The sequence below is a fragment of the Vanessa cardui genome, chromosome W (genome assembly GCF_905220365.1).
Source record: "Vanessa cardui chromosome W, ilVanCard2.1, whole genome shotgun sequence".
Lineage (NCBI taxonomy): Eukaryota > Metazoa > Arthropoda > Insecta > Lepidoptera > Nymphalidae > Vanessa > Vanessa cardui.
The window spans coordinates 11,984,394-11,991,911 of record NC_061153.1 but is presented as its reverse complement, the minus strand read 5'-3'; positions in this window follow the sequence as shown (position 1 = coordinate 11,991,911).

Sequence of the window (7,518 nt, the reverse complement as noted above, 5' to 3'; positions counted from 1 at the left end):
TCGTGTATACTCCATTCAATACAAAAAAATGCAAAAGTAATCTCGCTCATTATTCACCTTTGAATAGAATGACATTAAAGTTTAACTCTCTTTTTAAAAATACTAATATTGATATATTCTCGGGAAGGCCTCTTGAATTCAAAAAAACAATTAAAAAATGTATAATTAATTAATTAAGCTTAGATTTTAGTTTATAGTTGTTGGTTCTCCATGCACTTTATTTAAACTAAAATGTATTTAAACCAAAATGTTAACTTAGTGATTACATGCACTCTGTTACTATTTCAGCATGAAGTGGTTGCCTGTAACTGAGGTAGCACATAGCATCTTAATTGTATTAATTTAAATGGCTGTATTTGTGTATACTTTGTTGGCGATCCAATAAATAAATAAATAAATAAATAAATATAACTATACGTCAAAATTTGATTGTATAGGAGGGTCAAAATACGTTTACCATTAAGAGGCAAATTTTTAATCATGGAAAACGATATGTTATCACATCCTGGAGCTATGTCAGAAGCCTTTGTACATTTTTCAATTTCATGTAATAAAATAGGTGATTCCAGTTTTACATTAAAAGTTGTAAATGAAGGTTGTTCAGGCATAACATAATCAGGACTTATACTACATAAAAATTCATACGCTTGTTTCTTATTTACATACCTTTTTGGCTTTTGTACCCTTTCATCCATTTCATCTTCCTCCACATCTCATTTGTAGTAGTAACATGGTCTATTGACGAACAAATTTTATACCATCCTTCACTTTTAGCATGCCGACTGATTCTTTGAGCTGCATTAACTTTTTCTTGAAGAACAGTCAAATTATTTGGCGTGGGATTACGCCTAAAATTTCCTAAGGCTAATCGACGTTCATCTACTGCTCTTGACAGGTTGATATTCCAATAATATTTCGGAACGAATACTACACCGGGGCTCTGACAAATTTTTAATGAGGGTGTATATTTATCTGCAGCTCTGTTAATTTCCTCAACAAAACCGTCATAAGCGTTTTGAAAGCTGTCGGGCAATACGAAATTTGCGAATCTATCTTCAAGGAACTTGGTATATGAATTCCAGTCGGCCTTCTTAAAGTTTCTCTTTTTTACATAAGACGTTTGAAGTACAGAACTGGTTGATATTTTTATAATTATGTGGTCACTCCCTAACATTTCATTCAATGTGGTCCAATCATACTTTATTGCAACATCAGAAGTAACTATCGAGATATCCGGGGAAGATTCACGAAGTCTTCCGTTTACTAATTAGATACGAGTTGGGCTGTTGTCATTCAAGGTAATAAGGTTCAGACTTAACAAGGATGCAAATATTTGATTGCCTCTAGCGTCATTTCTATTTGACCAGGTAGTGTGGTGACCATTCAAGTCTCCAAGTAAAAGGGTTTTTGTAGTAAATAGTGAGAAAAGGAAATCCCAGTCTTGTTGGCATGTTCTAACAGAGGGGGGGCAATATATTGAAACTATATTTTCTATTACCTCGCAGTTAAACACCTTAATATGTAAGACTTCAATGTTACTGTTATTGCTTCTTGTGTCTTGTATTTGAGCTTTAATAGAATTTTTAGTCAATATAGCCACACCACCATAACCATCACCCCTATCCTTACGGAAAATATTATAGCCGCTAACCCTCACATTAGAATCTTCATTAAGCCATGTCTCAGTTAATGCAGCAATATGAACTTTTTCTATTTTTAAGAGGTGCTCAAATGATGTTAACTTATTTGTCAAACTTTGGCAATTCCATTGAAAAATATTTATTGTTAAGTGTTCGTTTCTGCCACTATCCATGGTTTAATATATGCAAAGAAAGGCAATTCTATTAAGTAGTGTTTTGCAAAGTAACATAATGAATTAAGTATTATTTTAATGCATGCTTCTATTTTTTTGTCTAAGGTTAACTGTTTATCCCATAATTTATCTCTGAGTTGCTTAAAAATTAATTGCCACGTTATCTTCTGTTCAAAACTTGTGTTTTTGATTTCTGTGTTCTCTGTATAATTGTTCTCGTATTCACTTTCTGGTCCTGATTCATGAATTGTATCTAAATTTCCGTCTAAATTATTACCCGAATTTGTTTTCTTTTCTTTCCTAGACTTCTTTATGCGTTTCTTCTCTTGGGGTTTTTCTTTACTACAAGTTTTCTTTAATACTTGAGCATACGTCCCTTCGCTCTGTTTAAAACAGGGCTCAACACTATCTTGATTATTATGTATATTATTATCGTTATTTCTAATTGTCATAGAAGGTTGTGAATCATTATATCTTGGCTCTGGAGGGACATATATAGTTAAAGCTCTTTTATAGGTACAGTTGAATTCTGCCATAATATCTCGAATACGTTTCTCTTTAATATAAATCGGGCATATGTTTACACATATGACATTGGCTCGTATGGCAGTTATTGCACTTAAATTCTGTCGTATCACAATTAGCATGAGAACCACCACACTTAGGACAAATACATTTATTTGATGGACACATTTTGATTGTGTGTCCATATCTCCAGCATCTAGAACACTGTGTAACTGGGTAAATGTATGGGTTGACATTAGCAACCGTATCAAAGATATAAACCTTTGCTGGTAATGAAGTTCCCTTAAAACATATTCGCACGGCCTCCGATGGTTCCCATTGACCCGTAGCATTATTTCTATGTTTCAATCTTTTAACTCTTGTTATCTCCATGTCACATTTTAAACTCTCTAATATTTCCTCCTCGGTAATTTCTAAATCAATGTCCTTGATGACTCCAAAAGATTGAGTAATTTCAAATGTTTTTTGGCATTTAAACCCGTTTTCTTTAAAAAAAGTGGATTCTAATAATTTACCCGCACTTATTTCGTTATTAAACTACTGCTTTAAACGCATTTATATATTTGACCCTCGTAATGTCTTTAATATTTTCTGATTTCAACATTTTCGCCAACTTAAACTGTTTAGGTATTTTTCTACTGAGGTAATACTAATTTCAAAGTTGTAGTTCGAGATTCTATTCGAATCATTCGTACGAGCCACTTTTCCCCGTCTTGTAACGGTTAGCCATAGCTCATCCTGATCTGTACGTCTATCTCTTTTGTTGGGTCTTATTATATTATTCAAGTTTTCATTGTCTGATATCGTGTCTACTAATTCTTCCATGTCGCACATTCTCACATTTTCGCTATCCTTCATTATCTCACTGTAATCTTCCATCGTACATTCCACAATTTCGTTTTCACTCAATCGCTCATCTTCATTAACGTTGCTAGCCATTTGTAAACAACATAACTAGGCGAGATAACGCTTCAATACAATCGAGCGGAACAATTTAAAGCCGGTATTTAATAAAACAGTACGCGCGTCTCACTATAACAAGCGCCCGCGCGCGAAAATGACCATATCGAAGATTGCAAGATATATATCCGTGATATGCTAACATTGCGGCTTCTTTAGTGGCTACTTTTTTGAGACGTTTTAAAACGTATACAAATTTCTCAATTTTATCACATATTGCATTCACATGTTCTTTCCAATTACAGTATTTGTCTACATGGACCCCTAAAAATAATGTTGAATTAACGTTTTCAAGTTTCGTGTTGTTCCCTGATACATTTATATCTAAAAAATTACTATTCGGTGTTTGAAATTGTATCATTTTAGTTTTTGATAGATGGATTTGTAGATTATTATTATTTATTTATTTATTGCTTTAGAAATACCATCGGCATATTCACAAATCATATTTAGGAAAAACAACAAAAGAAAACTTGTACAGTGTGATACACCATTACAGGTATTTACATTTTAAATTTTACAACTTACATGTTAACAAAGGTAACTAAACACTACACTCAAACATTTAATAAAATCTGTCAGAATAAATTCTAAACAAAAAAAAATATCAATACAATAACAAACAATCTTTGATAACAAAAAGGATATTATAATTATTTGACTTACCAATAACACTAATATTTTTAAATATTAAATATTAATTACTAACTAAAACAGTATTTAATTTTTTCTTAAAACTATCACTACTTAGTTCGTATATGTCGATGACATGGGAGTCAAGTTCATTGTAGGATCTCATACAACGAATTAATGGCGAAAATTTTCCAACATTTATGCGATATCTAGGAATGGCGAAGGTGCTTTTAATTGGATATCGAGGAATGGTTTTCGGAACATATCAATTTATTTGAGAAAGTAGCCTTGGAGAGTCTATGGAGTTGTGAATGAGCTTGTGTAAAAACATTAAATCGTTCAGAGACCGTCGTTTCTCCAATGTATCTAGCTTAAAGTATTTTAAACGTGTCACATAATCTGCTCGATATGGACAGCGCCTGTCTTTATATGCTAAAAATCTTGTAAAACCCTGTTGAATTTTTTCAAGGCGACTTTTGTAAATTTTGTAACTTGGACTCCAAACTGGTGATGCATATTCTAAAACACTACGAATCATGGAACGATACAACGTTATAATAGCTTGAATATTTTTAAAGTCATGACATGTTCTTTTAATAAAACCAACGAGTTTCAAGGATTTTTCTAAAATTTTGTTTATATGATTACTGAACTGTAATTTTTTGTCAATAACTACGCCCAAATCTCGGACCTCTTCAACTTCCGCTAATTCTTTATTGTTAATAGTATAGTTACATGAAATGATGTTTCTGTTTTTAGTGAATCTGATATACTGACATTTATTTGCATTAAGTATCATTTTATTGTTATAGCACCACTGTTGTACGGAATTTAAATCGCGTTGCAGAAGTTCTGCATCGTGAATAGTTTTAATTGGCCCGTATAACTTTAAATCGTCAGCGAAAATTGAGGATTCACTATGACAAATGTAGTTCTCGATATCGTTTATAAAAAATAAAAATAATATGGGACCGAGATGGGAACCTTGCGGGACACCAGAATGCGCTACAAATGGTTTAGACTTGAAACCGTTTACAACTACTTGTTGTAATCTATTTTTCAAGTAAGACTCTAACCAACGCAGTAAATCCCCATGTAATGTTTTAGTTTCTGCAATAGGATAGTGTGATCAACCTTGTCAAAAGCACTACTAAAATCAGTATAAATCGCGTCAACCTGGATACCATTATTAACGTGATTAGAGATATCTGAAATGTAACTAACTAAATTACTTACAGTTGATTTATTTTTACAGAAACCGTGTTGATTTGCCGAGATAACATTTGAACTATACTTTGTAATTATTTGGCATATAATACGCTCAAATACCTTTGAAAAATAACTTAAGATGGATATAGGTCTATAATTATCTACTAAATCTCTGTCGCCTTTCTTATATATGGCAACAACATTAGCAATTTTCCAAGCTGACGGAAATACTCCGGTTCTGAAAGATTGGAAAATTAGTTTTAATGGCAGCGTAATATTGTTGTAGGTCATTTTAATAAAAATGGATGGAATTCCATCAGGACCGGCTCCTTTAATAGGGTCAATCGATTTCAAAATATTTTTAATCGAGCGTTCATCAAACTGTACAGAGCTTAAAGAAAATTGGTGGTGAGAGTTTTTAGATGAAAGAGGTAAATTGTAAAAGCTGTTACAATTATCTTGTGTAAATATGGACGCAAATTTCATTCTGAAGAGGTTACAAATTTCTTCTCCAGTTCCAGCAACAAACGTACTATCTGCATTTGCGTACTTCATTTCTTTGGGAATACTTGAAGAATTCCCACTTCCCACAAACCCAATCAATGAAACCTAAATTAAAATCACCTAATATAATCGTTTCACATAAATTACTTTCCATTACTCTGCTTATATTGTTAATAATATTTTCTAATGAATCAGGTGATACAGGTCGTGGTAGGTAAACTATATAGAACAAAATGTTTTTAGTTATTCCACTCTCACTTAAACGAACGGAAATCCAGAAGTCTTCGTTTTTACTTTCAAGATGTCTTACGCGTTTAGTAGTTTACTACTCGATACTCCAAATAAAACGCCGCCTCCTTTTTTCCCAGCCAATGATGTGGTGCACCTATCTCTTCTATAAATCGTATAATTTTTGTTTAAAATTTCGTTGTCATCTATGGAATCATCAAGCCAACTCTCTGTTGCAGCAATAATATCATAATCATGTGTTAGTGAAGCTAGTTTTATTTCATGTAGTTTGGTTTTCAAACCACGGACGTTTTGATAGTATATATCGAATTTTTATGGTAATTTAAGGACTAATATATAACGGTGTTTTATGATGTTTCAAATATTTTCTAACGCTTCAATGTGACGTATCTGCTTCGCTGGAGACGTATCATTTTTGCGCACAAAGACACGACACGCCCATTTCGGATCCACACATATGTAACACCTTTTTCATGAGCTGCTTGTCTAGTACGGGCATATAAAATACATACAATAAAATATATACAATTTAATATGGGGTGATAAATGTTCCGAAACGTAGATAGGTGTTTTTTTGGTGCCAAAACCAAGATGGCCAGTGTGCAATTTATTTTCTCGGTTTGATTTATTAAATTTGGAAACTGCGGCTAAAACTTCGTCTCTGGCTCTGGTACTAATAAGCTTAACAATAATGGATCTTGGCTTGCTACTTGTTTCGTCCATTTTCCGTACCCTTACAATTTACTATATCAGCATCTTGTAGTGGGGCTGAAACAGTCAGTATCTAGCCAGTTTATTACTTTTATCAAAACGGTGTTGGCTTCCCGTTTCTCGGAATCGTTACCATTAGATTTACGAAAAACTGTTCGCAAAGGAAGAGGCAAGCAAAAAAAAAAATTACTTTCTCCGCCTTTTTCAACTATGGCAGTTGTCTAAAAATCACATAATATTTAGTTTGTTTCTTTTATATTAGTTATTTTAATAACTCCTGTCAAAATTGCAATAGCAATATCACTGTACGCCGAGATTTTAAGTGCTCATATTCTTCATCATCATCATATTATTCATCATTAATATTTCTAGATTTATTTTATGCCTACCGACACAGTTTTTTGTTACTCTCTCTCTTCATATTACGCCCTTATAGTGATTATATTGATCTTAAACTTAATTTCGTTTTTTATTAAATACACCTGATATTAAGATAAGATAAAAGTTAAGGAACATTGATTTCCCACATGAGCTTCGTGATTGCGGTGACTATATTTATAATAATTTAGAACAAAGAAACACAATAATAAAGTTGTACAGTGACATTGTTCAAGCTTTAATAGATGCTTCCATCAAAGTTTGAATAGATATATAGCTTATATGGGTCGAAATAGTAGGTATCGAATAAAGAAAATAAGATAGCCGAGACGCACAGGGAGGCAAGACTAAAATTTCAATTTTGGCTGTGGTATGATAAGGCAACCGCAGCCACGGTGCTTTTGCCCTAACAATCAAAAGAAAGAAGCGATACGAGCCCCTTGATTGATTCAGTATATTATTGTATAAAAGGTAATTTGTAAAAAACATATTGTTTAAGGTATTCTCGTATAGTTTTATTTGATAGATATACTGTA